Below are 16329 nucleotides of genomic sequence, written 5' to 3'. Positions count from 1 at the left end.
GCAATGTTGCCTGTGGCGTTAGAGTTGTGGAGGATGGCCCTTAATGGGAAAGAGGTCACCACCACAATCCTGTGTGCTTGGAAATAATGGTGTAGTTTCCTGGACGCGACAAGCACAGCATAGAGGAGTTTGTGCGTCTCAAGGTACCTGGTTTTCGCCTCATGGAGGACCTCACTGACGTAGTAGACCGGCCTTTGAACGGTGCGGACCCTTGTAGCCGGTCCCGAGTTCTCAAGTTCTTAGCTTTCTAGTGTCGGTCTCTTGACGACCAGCACCATGCTCACCGCTTCCGTGGCCGCCGCGATGTATAAATACAGCGGCTCCTCTGGTTCTGGAGCCACCAATATTGGTAGGGACACCAAGTGCTGTTTCAACTCCTGGAAGGCTTGCTCCGCCTCTTCGGTCCAAGAGAAGGGCCTGGATTTCTACAACAGCTTGAAGAAGGGCAGCACTCTCTGAGCCAGCCTCGAAATGAAGTGGCTATGGGCGGCTAATGATCCTGTAAGCTTCTGAACGTCTGTCGGTGATTTGGGTCCGACCGCACACTCGGGGGTTGCCCCTCGAGGTGTTTTTAGGAGTAGGACGGTGCAGCTAACTGTAGCTCGATGGTTCATGCTAGAGGCACGAGAGACAGGGGACAATCTTGTACAGGTTTGGGCCGCTTTGAGATGCGTAATACCCTACGTCCTGGAGTGGATCTTATATGTGGTGGGTTACAGGGGAGTTCTCTAGTACAGAAGATGCTAGAGAGCTGGGTGGATGGCTAATGAGTAAGATGTTCTTGAAGGGGTGCCCCCTAGGACTTATATATTTGACCGTGGGGCGTTACATGCGAATATGATAACCACGTGTTCCTAAGTAATAGTGAACCGACTGAGTTTATCTTCCTACAATCTTGCCGACTTATAGTCCTTCGGCTCCGACATCTGAGGGCGCTGCACGAGAAAGTCGGATCAATGCTGCGGATAGTGTTTGAGTTCGGTGAATCGCATGGGCTCGAGTTGATCCGACCTCGTGTTGATCCATTCTGCTGGAGGTTCCTCCCCTGGCCCACGAAGGGATGGCCTTGCGAAATAACGAGCCTGGGGCCTTTCGCGAGGCCTTCTTACCTTCTAGTGGACCCGGGGGATATCTGTCCCCCACAAGCCCCCAATCTTTGTGTTGATTTTGAAATAATCGGCCCAAAGATTCTAGGTCCAGCTTGCGATTTTGAAGCATGTCTGTTAAGTTGTTACCTCTAACTCTGAAGGACTTTGGAAAAAACGATCTTCCGTCATCTTCTTTTGACATTATTCAACAGTCTTCTGTTTTAATCTTCAGAAATCAGTGCTCTACTTATGCTTTAGAGGTCGATGTTTTGTTCTTAGGGGTTAAGGATTCATTGGGTGCACCTCCGGTGCACCCAATGGGTGTAGCCCCCGAGCTTTGAGTGGATTACTGAAAATAATCCACTCAAAGGTCTTCATCTCATACTTCTTTAGAGATCATTGTCTCTGACTTAGACTTATGCTTTACAAATCAACATTTTGCCATCAGCCTATGCTTTAGAGATCAGCATTTTGTTCTCGAGGTCTCAGTATTCATTGGGTGCACCGGAGGTGTAGCCCCCGAGCTTTGAGTGGATTACTGAAAATAATCCACTCAAAGGTCTTCATCCCATGCTTTTTTAGAAACCATTGTCTCTGACTTAGACTCATGCCTTAGAAATCAGCATTATCTCATCTTCATTTCATGCCTTAGATTTCAGCATTATATCATCAGTTTATGCTTTAGAGATCAGCCTATGGTTTTTTTGTCTTTTTGAGATCAACAATACGGTCTGCCCATGCACCATCTTGAAATTTATTTGATCAGCGACGGATTGGACATCTGGTAGATGGCCCTTGGCTAGTCTTCCTTTCGCTTCGTGCTTCAATGCTCCTGTTGATTAGACTTGTACTTCATCAGCTATTTTTTGGCTTTCCTCCGATCTCCATAGATATCTTCTTTTTGTCTTGATACATTCATTGCGTATACTCTATGGATGTGACTGCTTGGGAAAATCTATTGAAAATTCCTGGACGTCCCCCCAATGGGTGTAGGCAAGGGACGGCTTGGTGCGCTGAGCGTTTAGCGAACTGTTCTTGAGTAGTAACTTGATGTGACCGTGGGTGTAATCATATCATCCATGCAGTTGACTTGAGTCCCAATGGGTGCTGTGTTACGCGAAACGGCGTCAGCCGTCTGACTTGTTTCCAGACGATTTGAATTGCTTATTGAATACTTGCAACTATTCAGTGACCGTGGTAGGAGATGAGCGGTTGCCTTCGTCCTCTATAAATAGAGCGCTTGCTTCACTGGCGTCTTCACACATCTCTCTACCGTTGCTTGCTTATTCTCCTCTTTTCTATTCCACCATGGGCAAGAGCAAGAAGGGCGGAAGTTCGTCGCACCACTCTGGCGACAAGCGGAAGCGCGAGCCGACCCCTCCCTCGGAGGATTTCGGCGATTCTGAGTACTCGGAGGAGGAGTTCTCCGAGTCCAAAGGGTTGCCGGTCCACACCTCTCCCCCGGTATCGTTCGATGACTCGGACGATTCCCAGGGGATCACCGCCGAGGTGTGGACATATATCCGGGTCGTCAAGCGCTCCAGGCTCGAGGGCTCAGATGAGTCGGAGGTCTCCTCGGACGAGGAGGATTCCTCTGACTCGTCCGAGGAGGGGAGCGGCGGCGACGACGACGACGAGGGCGACAGCAAGGGTGGAGGCGACGGTAACGGCAACGGTGATGGCGATGGCGGCAAGGGCGACGGCAAGGGTGGCAGCGACAGCGGCAAGGCCAGTGGCAAAGCGCCACTGGCTTAAAATATTAGTATAGATAAGTAGTGTTAGTATTAGTAGAATAATGTAGTAGTAGTTAGTAGTATAGTGTAGTGTAAGTAGTGTAGTAGTTTAATGTAGTAATGTAATGTGTCGAAAAATGGGAGGAAGGCCGGCTCGTAATGAGTCAGTCTTTGAATTTGTGAAAGAACTTCTCCCTTTATATAATAAAGAATGTTGGCTTTTATGCGTATCTTTTGCCTTTCTGATGCCCCTTTATAGTCGATCAACGACTTGTACTTATGCCCGACGCAGCCGTTGTTCTTAGAAGTAACTCTTGAGTAATGACTTGCCATTGTTGTGTCGCATTTTAGTTCTGTCTGCATTTACGTGGAGAAAGAACGGTATGGTTTATTGCCGGTGTCTTCAGGGGTAACAGCCGAACGGTTTTTGGAGACGCTGGCGTTTTAGAGGTAACAATCGAGTCCTTTCGAGCCACATCAGCGCTTTAGAAATAACGGCCAAGTGATTAGTGGTGACGTCAGTGTTTTAGAAGTAACAGCTGAGTCTCATCGAGCCATGTCAGCGTTTTAGAGATAACGACCGAGTGAGGGTTGGTGATGTCAGCGTTTTTAGGAATAGCCGCTGAGTTACGCCGAGCCACGTCGGTGTTTTAGAAATAACGACCGAGTGATGATTGGGCACTTTTTAGAAATGGTGTCTGACCCGGGAAAACCCCACTTGTACCGCGTCGCCGCACGCCTCTGCATTCTGAGCCCTAGCCTTACTTTTTGCCTCTAGACCTCTTCTATTTCCCTTTGATCTCGCTTCCACTCAGTTCGTCGACGAGATTGAGATGGCGCCCAAGCGGAAGAGTCAGAATTCTGCCGCTGCGGTTATTCCTCCCATCGATCCCAACAGCCAATTGCCTTTTGTAGGTAATCATATGTCTGTTGTTTCCGAGTCAGATCTTCTCCACCTTGTCGATGTCGGAGTTCTTCCTTCGAAGGAGCTTTGTTCCTGGCGGATTTGTCGTGGGGTTACTGTTCCGACGGAGGATACTCACGAGTCCGTCGTTTACATTCCTTTTCTTCACCGCGGCCTTGCTCTTCCAATTTCTCCCTTCTTTCACGGTCTCCTTGACTTTTACAATCTGAATCTAACTCATCTGAATCCCAATTCTATTCTGCAAATTTCTATCTTTGTCCATCTGTGTGAGGCCTACCTTGGAATTCTTCCTCACTTCGGTTTGTGGAAACACTTGTATCACTGTCGTCCTAGGATGGCTGGGGGCAGCATCAGTTTGTGGGCGGTGCGAGTCTGGAGATGCGTCGTGGGAGGAAGACAGAGTACCTGGATATCCCACTCAAAGACAGCATTAAGGGATGGCGCTTAGAGTGGTTCATTGTTGAAAATCATGGCAAGTCCCTCCCCCCTCGGTCAGGGAGACAGCCGGACGTGTGCACTCCCAGTTGGATTGAGTCCCCCACAACCTTGGAGATAATAGAGGCCAAGGTTCTGCTTGATGAAATTTGTTTGCTGAAGGAGGGAGGTCTGACCGCTGAAGCTGTGGTTGCAGACTTTGTTTTTAAGAATATTCAACCCCTGAAGGATAGAGCGTACCTGGATTACTTATACAGTGGTGCCATCGACTCAACTCGGGTTACTGATAAGAGGATTCCTGCTGTGGATTTGGTGAGCCGACTGGAGATGATATTGAGGGGCAAAGTATCGAATATTGGTGCTCCTGTTGCATATTCTGCATGGAATTTGCCATCTTCTAAGCCCTTTTTCAGTTTTGTGTCCAATCCTCCTGCTGGTGACAGTGGTTTGGGTCTTATAGTGCGACCCTCTCCCGAAGAAGTTGAAGTCCTAGTTGCTTCACTTGGTGGCCTTCCCAATGATGAGAAGCAAGTTCACTTTGAGATGCCTACTAATCCGAGTGATGCAGAGATAGGTGCTATGTTGGATATGTTTGCGGGGGATTCCTCTGATTCTGTCCCTGTTGAAACGGTGGTTGTTGCAACTATTCTAGAGCCTGAGAAAATCGTGGATACTCGAAGGCCTAAGGGTACTCGCCCAAAACGTCTTCGCCAAGTCGGTCATCCGACTGCTCCTGCCGAGGGGAAGAAAAAGAAAAAGAGACGGCTTCGGCGAGTGTCGTGCTTGGATCATGATGCTAGCCCTTCTGCTCCTGCTGCTGAAGAAGTACCAGTGGAACTCTTTACTGGAGCTAATCCCATAGAGTGTGACCCTATTGATGCTGATCCCAATGGGTGTGACCCTACTAGAACTGATCCCAATGGGTGTGACCCTGCTGATGCTGGACCCAATGGGTGTGACCTTGACGATGCTGAACCCAATGGGTGTGATCCTGCCAGGGCTGATCCCAATGGGGGTATTGTTCGTATTGTTGATGAGGATGAAGAAGAAGAGGAAATCCTTTTAATTTAGAAGAATAGTCGGCGTTACATAGTCAGTGGGGAGAGTAGTGATATTCCTTCTCTAGCTTTGTCTGCTCTCGTCGGTCTGCAAGAATTATCCCTAGCAAATTTTGATCAGGCTCTCGAGGATGTTGTTCCTGAAGATTTGCTGTCCGAGCCCACGGACGGTGGTATGATGGACATGCTCTGACATTCCAGATGTGGGATTAGAGTTACCCCAAGCGGCGTCTCATGCCTCGTCGACCTTGGAGTGCAGTCTTCGGGGCCAAGAGGCTGGTCAAGGTTGTTCAATTCCCATGGAGGTGACTGAGAATCCTTCAGCCTTAGAGGTGGCTGCTGTAGAGAACCCTGTCCCCAAGGATGGTGCAAGTGGTTACCCAGCCCCCGAGGGTGTTGTCGGTAATGATCCGGCTCGGGTGGGTAGCGCGAGCTGCGACCCAGCCCCTGAGGGTGTCCGAGCGGGCTCCCCTTCTCATACCTCCATGGATGTCCATGTTGGGTCTTCTCCTCCACATTCTGATGGCATGGCAACAGCGCATGCTTTAAACGAGGAAGCCGTCTTAGAGGCCGGCGCACCTGATGCTAGAGTTCTGATGCCTGCTGATGATGTTGAGTTGATCCCTGATGATGCTCTTCAGATTGCCCAGTTGATATTCCTTCGTCGAGCCACCACCTGGCTTCTCATGATTTGGGGTTTCCTTGATTCTTCTCCAATCTTCAAGTAATATGGCTTTTCTCAATTTAGCTATACTCCAGGTAAAATATTGTCTTTGTACTCATTTGTTTTCAATATCAGGCTTTGGTCGACGAGATGGCTGGTCAGCTAAGATCACAAGGTGCCTCTGTCCCAGAAAGAGCTCTGTCTCTGACACGTTGGAATCCGATGCTGCTTTAGAGGCAGATATCTGATTTGAAAATGACTAATGCTGGTTAGTGCCTTTGTTTTCTTCCTTAACTTCTTGATTAGTCTGTTTTTAACGGTGTGCCCTTCTTCAACTGTTCTTTGTTAGATATGACCCGCCGATACTCTGAACTTGAGGAGAAGTATTCTCAAGGTCAGGCCGACCTGGCCCGGATTTCTGCTTCTTTAGATGATGCCAACTCATTGAATTCCTCTCTCAGTGCTCAGCTTGACTCTGAAAGGGTGGCTAATGAGGTAAGCTTACTTGACTTTCTCTTTTGTGTTTTTGCTACTTACTAGGTGCTTGAGAGCTGATTCTTGTCTGCAGGAAGAAAAACGCGTACTCGCAGCTTCTCGTGATAACCTTGATAGGTTGTATCGTGACGCCAGCAATTCTTTGACTATCTTGGAGAGGAGCCACCATTTTACCATGGCAGATTTGGATCATCATCATCACGAGCTGCAAGTATCCTAGGATGAGATCCTTCGTCTCAGACAGTTGGTGTCGAGCAAAGATTCTGTCATCAAGGATCTACGCGCCTCCAAAAGATCAGTCATCCAGGAGCTAGAAGCTGCTTGACTGGCTACCAAGGTTGCTGAAGACACTTCTACTACTTTGAAGGCTCAGCACGACAAGGCTATGGATAAAGCCATTCACGCGGGGTGGATCTTGATGAGAAGGCCGGGCGTGATTGTTCCTAATGACATAGTTGCTGATGTAAACGCTGCTCCTGACTCCTTGAGTCGCCCTTCTTCATCAGTTGCTCCTGAGAAGAACATTGCCAAGTAGAAGCACTGAATGCATTTATGAATTGTATGTGTATGTGGTCAATGTGCTCGAATATTCTGTTAGAAAGTGTTCCTAGTACTGAACGCCATTATTATTTCTCTGTTGTTTGAATTCAACAGTTGTTACGATTGCAGAAGTAAGTGCAGTGTGATGGTTTTGAAACTTCTTCCTATTTTGTGAGGCATAGAGATCGCCCTGAGATGAGTAATCGTAAGCATGTTTATGCTGGATCGAGTAGACGTGAGCATGTCGCACTGCCTTAAGTCATCGCCGACTTAAGCCGATTGCTCCGTTAGTAGGGTATAGTGGTCACCCTGAGTTAAGTAAGCGTGAGCATGTCGCACCGCCTTAAGTCATCACCGACTTAAGCCGATTGCTCTGTTAGTAGGGTATAGTGGTCACCCTGAGTTAAGTAAGCATGAGCATGTCGCACCGCCTTAAGTCATCGCCGACTTAAGCCGATTGCTCCGTTAGTAGGGTATAGTGGTCACCCTGAGTTAAGTAAGCGTGAGCATGTCGTACTGCCTTAAGTCATTGCCGACTTAAGCCGATTGCTCCGTTAGTAGGGTATAGTGGCCACCCTGAGTTAAGTAAGCGTGAGCATGTCGCACCACCTTAAGTCATTGCCGACTTAAGCCGATTGCTCCGTTAGTAGGGTATAGTGGTCACCCTGAGTTAAGTAAGCGTGAGCATGTCGCACCGCCTTAAGTCATTGCCGACTTAAGTTGATTGCTCCGTTAGTAGGGTATAGTGGTCACCCTGAGTTAAGTAAGCGTGCAGATTGACAATAAGTAGGTCGAGTTCCTTTGAGAATGAAGTCTTTTTATTGATGATGTACTTTTCCCATTACAGAATACAATGCTGCCCCGATAGCTTTTGAAATCTAGCTAGGGGTAAAACTTCCTGAGATGCTCTATATTCCATGAATTCCCTATTTCCGTGCCATCCATTTGAGTAAGTCGATATGATCCTGGCCGAGTGACTTCTGCTACCATGAATGGTCCTTCCCATAGTGGCGACAATTTATGTCGTCCTTCCCCTGTTAGAATTCGGCGAAGGACCAAGTCTCCCACTGCGAAGGATCGATGTCATATGGCCTTATCATGATAGCGCCTCAGAGTTTGATGGTACCTAGCTGACTGAATTACTGTATTCAATCGTTCTTCTTCCAATATATCGATATCCTCCAGTCTAGTAGCTTCTGCTTTGGCTATGTTCTTGAAGATCAGCCTTGGTGCTCCAAACCTGAGGTCGGCAGGTAGCACTGCCTTCGAACCATAGACCATGAAGAAAGGAGTATTTCCATGCAAGGCTTGGCTAGGTTGAGTTCTTAGGCTCCAAACCACATATGGCAACTCTCTGATCCACTTTCCTGTGAATTTTTCATTCTTGTCGAATACTTTCTTTCTGAGTGCTTCCAATATCATTCCATTAGCCCTTTCTACCTTTTCGTTAGCTCTTGGATGTGCTACTGATGCATACTTGATCTGGATGCACCGTTGTTCGAAGAAATCAAAGAATTCAGAGCTAGTGAAATTGGACCCTAGATCGGTTATGATGCTATTTGGTATCCCAAATCTGAATATTATATCTTGTATGAATTTCACTGCCTTCGCTGAAGTCAGAGAAGCAATGGGTTTGTACTCTATCCATTTAGTGAATTTGTCGATGGCAACCAATACGTGAGTATAACCTCCCTGAGCTTTCTTGAAGGGTCCGATCATGTCCAATCCACAGCATGCGAATGGCCACATCACCGGTATGGTTTGCAACTGCTGTGCTGGTAGATGCTGCTGCTTTGATAGGAATTGGCAAGCTTCACGTCTCTGAACTAACTCGACTGCATCACCCTTTGTTGTCGGCCAATAGAAACCGACCTGAAGACCTTCCCAACCAGTGTTCTGGACGCTGCATGTATCCCGCACTGTCCGGCATGGATTTCATCTAACAGTTGTTTCCCAGTGACTGAAGGTATGCACTTCATGAGGATTCCTGTTTCGCCTCTTCTGTACACTGTATCCCCAATGAGGGTGTAGTGGGGCTGACTGCCTTGCGATGCGTTCCGCTGCGGTTTTGTCATCCGGCTCCTCTTCGTTCTTTATATACTTAATGATAGGCTCCCTCCAGTCATTAGAGTCTGACTGTGGCTGGCTCAGAACATTGCACTCTTCTGCCTGGTCTAAGGAAATACTCGGACGTGGTACTTTCTTGGACGAAAACCCCAGGTGGGACTTGGGCCCTACTGGATCCCAGCTTCGATAAAGCATCTGCTGCCGTGTTGCGATCTCTCTCTACATGATGAAATTCCAGCCCATCGAATTTGTCTTCCAGCTTTCGGACGGCTGTGCAATACTTACCCATAGAGTCGTTCGAGCAATCCCATTCTTTATTTATCTGACTTATGACCACCAGTGTGTAATAACCAAATTTGTAAACCTTGGTAATTGAGGTAATTCTCTTATTTGCTCTGCTTCAATTTAACTAAGCATGAGAACAACCCCATTTATGGGGATTAAATCACTAATGTCAACTAGACAACATGTGCATCATATTGGAGTTTTGTTTGTTGTGCATATAATAATAATAATAGCAACACTATTAATCCAAATATACTAATAAGAAAATTGAATTGAAACTCAAAAGGAGATTAGGGTTTGAAAATAGAAATGGGAAAAAGGAGAGAAAAGAGAAGGGAAAGGGTACAAAAGAAAATAATAAATAATATATATATAAATATATCTCCAAAAATTTGTACTTGTAAATTGTGCAATATAATTAGTGAACAATCCTCAAATCAAGTTTGAAATTTGAATATTAGAATTTGAATAAAGAAGGATCTGAAATAGAATAAAAAAAGGGAAGATTTTCCTACTTCTCTGGGCCTCATCTTTCTGGGCCCAGCTCAGCCCCGCGCCTTCACTTCGCCTCCTGGGCTGAAAGGCACCCCGCCGGCCCACTGCACCTCTCTTCTTTTTCTTTTTTTGCCTAGGGACGCTGACGCGTAGGTCCCACAACCAATCTGCCCACCCGCGCACCAAGCAACAACTCTGATCGCACCTTGTGTCACTGTTCTATGGGCCAGGCATGTCAGTTGTCTCGCCCAGCTCGGGTCCGTTGGACACCGTCGGATCCGGTGTCGCCACACCATGATTTTAGGGAGTCCATGACCAATTCACCAGGGTTGTTACAAGTGTGCGCCTTCACTGGATCCCTGGGCCCACCAGGTCTGTGGCTCGGTCCACTCGTCATCGGCGGAAACCGCCTCTACAGAGTTCGCGTTGGTCGCTGCCGCATATCCAGGAGCTACATGCCTCGACCATAAAAGAGCCTGCCCTGTCCTTTCTCCAAGCCACCCAAGCGGTCGTATGCGATAAACGCCAATACCGGGAGGAGATCAGAGAGGGAGAAATCGAGAGGAGAGAGTGAGGGACGAACGGCGCCGCCCTGGAATCTCGCTTGCGCTGCCGCCGCGGGGGCAAGTCCCGTGCGCTGGTGCTGGCACCTCGGAATCGGGCCATGGAGCTTCGGGTGGTCGCCAGGGGCTGTTCATAGTTGCCCTGGTTGGGATTGAGCCCCATGGCTCCCTCGATTTCTCGTCGATGTTTTTCCACCGCCGATGTGGCGCGCTTCGTCGTGGCCATGGTGCTCCGTGCTACAAGCCAGGTGGGGAACCTCTCTATGTTGTTCGCGTTGACCTACTCCTCGTATAGCGCTAGCTAGGATTGAGTTTCGTGCACTGGTTGCCGCTCAGGGCTGTGGCCGGCCATGGCTCCGCCGTGGCTGGACGCTGGCATCCGCGCTGCGGGCCAGGGAAGTAGATAAGGATGGGGGGATCCGTGCGGGCCGTTGGATGATGTGTGGGCGGCCAGATTAGAATTGGGAGTGTTTCCCTAGGCGATTAGATCGGAGCCGTAGGATAGAATCGGACGGTTCTGGGTGGCATAAGCTTCATAGAAACATAACCATTGATCGTGGATCATGAGGCTCAGATAGCGCGGGCCCTTTAACCACGATGACCTAATCTAAGCCGTCCGCGTTAGATCCAGTGGACCATGTGCTACGGTACCCCTTCGCGGATACGTTTTATAAATGGACCCCCTGTCTTTTATAGATATCAAACCGCAGTTCAGCCAACAGTGTTCTGAGTCTTAGAAAACTTGTGCTGAGACCCCTGCTAATTTTGGTAATTATGCGCCCAGTCCAAAAGATTAGAAAATTCAGAAAAATTAATAGGAAATGGATTTTTAATCTGAAGATATTTGCTAGAACTTGTAAAATTCATAGAAAATTCATATGATGTCCAAATTAATCCATTCCAATTGCTATAATTTTGTAATATTATTATTTATCATTTAGTATCATTGTTTTGACATGAATGTCACATTAAATTTTATATCCTATTTAATCTTGTACAAAATACATAAAACCTTTAGAAATTCATGACTTAAAATCCATAACTCCAAATTAGTTCTTTCCAGTGGCATTAATTTTGTTTAAGTATTGTTTATCACCTAGTACCTTTATCTAACCATGAAACTTGATTTAATATTATTCACATGAATTACTCTATTCTAGGTACTTATAACTTTAGAAATTCATAACTTGATAATCGTGACTCCGATCTTAGTGGTTCTCGATCCCCCTGATCTCGTAGCGACGTGTAAATTATTATTATTCAGCTTGTTCTTATGTTTGGTGTGATGTTAATTTTGTCTATACCATGTTTGTTTGTATTGCTACGACTAGCGCGAGGTTTCGAGGATCTGAAGAACCACCCTAGTAATTGGAATCTCAAGTGCCAGGCAAGTTGTGCCCTTGATTCACTTTTGCTACCCAATAATGTTCTTTATAATCATTTACCATGCATAGGTTTAATTTTGATGGGACCTGATAGGTCACCTAGATTGTTTATCTCATTACCTTGTTTACCCTTGAATCACTTGGGTAGTTTGCTATTGCTTTATATGGTTTTGGGATAATCATTTATTATATCTATGTTCCAATTCTTTTGTTATTCTATTTATGTTCATGTCAAGATCATTAATGTTAATTGGAACATAGAGCTTAACTTGAGAAACATGTGCCACCACAAGGGAGGAATGGGACCCCTTGGCTAACTAATTAGGAAAGCTAGTGGAAGACTACCTTACCCGAAAGGGGCAAGGGCAGTAGGGGAGTTGCATGCAAGGAGTTTCTCGGGTTGATTTCGCTGCGATGGCTGTCAGACGGGGGATTCTTGCAAGTGCTCTTCCCATAAACTGTAGCGGGTTTTCGGAAGCTAGTAGAACTTTGTAAAGGCCTCGTAGTGGATCCCTAGCCATTCACCTCGGTAGTGTCTAAGGGTCTAGCTAGCCCTGGCGACATGGGAAACACGACTTGTGGGTAAAGGGTACAACCTCTGCAGAGTGTAAAACTGGTATACTAGCCGAGCTCACGGTCATGAGCAGCTCAGGACTCTCTGATGATTAAATTATGGAACTTAAACTCAATTTTGTCATTTGCATTTGCATTTGCATGGGATTATTATTAATTTTGTTCTATTACTTTATTAAGGTTTGGTATTTACTTACATTTAGTAACTGCTAATAAAATTTTGACCAACCACTTAAAAGCAATGCTCAGCTTTAACCCCTGTCATTGATTAGCCTTACACTTCATGAACTCCCACCTTTGGTGAGTTCATGTCACATTATTCCCCACAACTTGTTGAGCGATGAACACGTGTGAGCTCACCCTTGCTGTCTCACACCCCCCCCAGGAGAAGAACAGGTATCACTGGCGGAAGCGCATGGTGGATGTGCGCTGTGTTCGTGAGAGGTCTAGGTCGTCGTCTCCCAGTTGACTTTCTAGCGCCAATGATAGATTTTAGATCCTGTTATGTTTATCTTCTATTTTGTAAGACTTCCGCTATGTAATAAGTACTCTGATTATATTGTGACATTTATCTCTATACACTCTGTTATTATATATGTTGTCTTCTTTGGCGCATGTATGAGATGCACCCAGCTTTGTCCCTTAAAGCCCGGGTGTGACAGAAGTGGTATTAGAGGAAATGTTGACTGTAGGACGAGACCTAGATAGAAATGGACAGACTCTTACCTACCTACCTTACTCTAATTCATTCTATACTTATCTTACCTTGATCCTGTCTCACCTTTTGTTGTCATACTCTGATTACTCTTATCTTTTCTACTCTAAGACAAGATGGATTTCACACCTTTGAATCCTACATTTATGAACTTTTTAAGAGATAGGAGACCTAAGACAAAACTAAAACTATTTTCTCTATTAAAAAATGTTGATTGAATGTTCTAATGATGAATGCTTGATTTGCTTCTTTGATTGATTGAAACATTATAGACAGGCATCTTAGCATGTACCACCATAAGTTAATGAATTAACTTTAGTAGGTGACACACTAATCTACTTAGCTAATAAATCCCCCGTAGTAACATTTATCGTAATTACTCGCCTTGTCTACAATTCTTCCTTTCTTACCCTGTATTTCTAACCCAGATGGACTACCCCTATAGTGTTAGAAGAGAGCACTATAGACATGATCCTTGGTATGTCATGGTTAAGAAAGGCAAAGGCAGTATATACACTATGCTGAGGGAATCATAGAACTCACCAGTTCCAAAGGACAAAGATTTGAAGTTGAAGTTGCAGTAACTACCACCATCAGACTAGTGGCATTCTTAGTAGATGAGAAGTTTGTGGGTGGCAACATCTGTGCAGTTGGGGATTTTCCGGATGTCTTTCCAAAGGAGTTACCAGGGATGCCACCAAATAGGGAAGTTGAGTTCGCTATTGATCTCTTACCTGAGACTACTCCTACTCCCAAACGGTCATACAGGATGTCTGAGGAAGAGTTAAAAGAACTTAAGAAGCAGTTAACAGAGTTACATGAGGCTGGGTACATTCGTTCGGATTCTTCACCTGGTGGAGCGCCAGTTTTATCTGTGCAGAAGAAAGAAGGATCACAAGGGATGTGTGTGGATTATAGGACCCTTAACGACATCACTGTGGAGAACAAGTATCCATTACCCCGCATTGAGGATTTATTTGATTAGATGAGAGGTGCAAGGGTATTCTCGAAGATCGATCTCTGATCGGGTTACCATCAAATGAAGATTAGACCATCGGATAGCTCCAAGACGGATTTCTCAACCCTATATGGTTTATATGAGTTCACAGTTATGTCATTTGGACTAACCAATGCACCAGCCTATTTTATGGATCAGAAGAATAAGGTGTTCATGATCTGGACAGATTCGTCGTGGTTTTCATCGACAATATTTTTATTTATTCCGAGAGTGATAGTGATCATGAGAAATATCTAAGATTGGTGCTATGGAAGCGACGAGATAATCAACTCTACGCCAAGTACAGTAAATGCGAGTTTTGGATTGACGAGGTGCCATTCCTTGGACATATCATTTCTAATGGAGGGATATTAGTGGATCCTGCTAAAGTCAAGGAGATAGTGGTGTGAAGCATACCCACTATAGTTACTGAAGTCCGAAGATTCTTGGGGCTTGCAGGATATTATTGGAGATTTATTGAAGGATTTTCTAAGATTGCCAAGCCCATGACCTCGCTTCTGGAGAAGGGAAGAGAGTTTAACTGGGACGAGAAATGCCAAGATAGCTTTGACCAATTAAAGAAGAGATTGATGTCGCCACCAGTGTTGGTTATGCCAGATCTATAGAAGGGATTTGATATTTATTGTGATGTATGTGGCCAAGGATTGGGATGTGTGCTCATGCAAGAAGGACATGTGATCACCTACGCGGAAACATGAGTTGAACTACCCCACTCATGACTTAGAACTGTCAGCCATTGTGTATGCGCTTAAGATTTGGAGACATTATATTATGGGAACCAAATGTCAAGTATACATGGATCATAAGAGTTTGAAGTATAAATTCACTCAGAAGGATCTCAACCTTAGGCAACACCATTGGTTGGAGCTTATTAAGGATTATGGTTTGGAGATTCACTATCACCCGGGCAAGGCAAATTTGGTTGCAGATGCCTTGAGTTGAAAGGAGCAGGTTCATTCAGCTGTTGTTGCCTAGCTACCCGATGAGATTGTTGAGGATTTTAGGAGACTTAACCTGGGGATAGTTGTTCACATTGAAGGAGTAACTATTGATGCGGAACCTACCTTGGAGCAAGAAATCCGCAAAGGACAAATTGGTGATGCTAAAATACAAGAGATCAAGGATCTGATTACTGAAGGTCGAAGTCTAGAATTCACGGAAGATGCGCAAGGCACTGTATGGTTCAAGGACAGGATATGTGTTCCTAATATTGAAAGCCTTCGTGAGACTATTTTAAAGGAGGCCCATGACTCAGATTATTCCATTCATCCTGGTAGTACCAAGATGTATCAGGACTTGAAGCAGAAATACTGGTGGTATGGATTGAAGAGAGATATGGCTGCACATGTGATTATGTGCGATGTGTGTCAAAGAGTTAAGGCAGAACACCAAAGATCAACTGGACTATTATACCCACTGAAGATACCCGATTGGAAGTGCGAAGAGATTGTTATGGACTTCATTACTGGATTGCCTCACACCTCGAAAGGATATGATTCTATATGGGTTATTGTGGATAGACTGACCAAAGTGGCTCATTTCATTCCGGTCAAGACTACTTATAAGGGATCTCAATTGGCAGAGTTATATATGGCTCGGATTGTGTGTTTACATGGAGTATCAAAGAAGATCGTTTCGGATAGAGGATCACAATTTACCTCCAGATTTTGGAAAAGTTTTTATGAGAATACGGATGCGAAGTTGAATTTTAGTTCGGCCTACCTCAGACTGAGGGACTGACCGAAAGGACTAACCAAGTATTGGAAGATATGTTGAGAGCTTGTGCCCTTCAGCATGGTAGTAGTTGGGACAAGAGTCTACCTTATGTTGAGTTATCATATAATAATAGTTACCAGGCTAGTCTGAAGATGTCACTATTTGAGACTCTATATGGCAGGAAATGCAGGACTCCTCTATATTGGGATCAGACTAGAGGAAGACCATTCTTTGGGCCTGAACTTATTCAAGAAGCAGAGGAACAAGTTCGTATAATTCGAGAGAATTTGAGGGTAGCTCAAACCAGGAAAAAGGAGCTATGCTGATAATAGAAGACCACTGGAATTTGAGGAAGATGATCATGTGTACCTCAAGGTGTCACCACTTCATGGAATGTGGAGATTTAAAGTCAAGGGCAGATTGTCCCCTCACTTTATTGGACCATTCAGAATCTTTAGGCGAGTTAGAGAGATGGCATACCAACTCGAGCTACCTGATAATCTAACTGATGTGCATAATGTATTCCATGTGTCTCAACTTAAGAAGTGTCTCTGTGTCCCTGAGGAACAGTTAC

This window comes from Zea mays, chromosome 6 (genome assembly GCF_902167145.1).
Source record: "Zea mays cultivar B73 chromosome 6, Zm-B73-REFERENCE-NAM-5.0, whole genome shotgun sequence".
Classification (NCBI taxonomy): Eukaryota; Viridiplantae; Streptophyta; class Magnoliopsida; order Poales; family Poaceae; genus Zea; species Zea mays.
The sequence above is the reverse complement of the archived record's forward strand: the minus strand, read 5'-3'. Positions refer to the sequence as shown.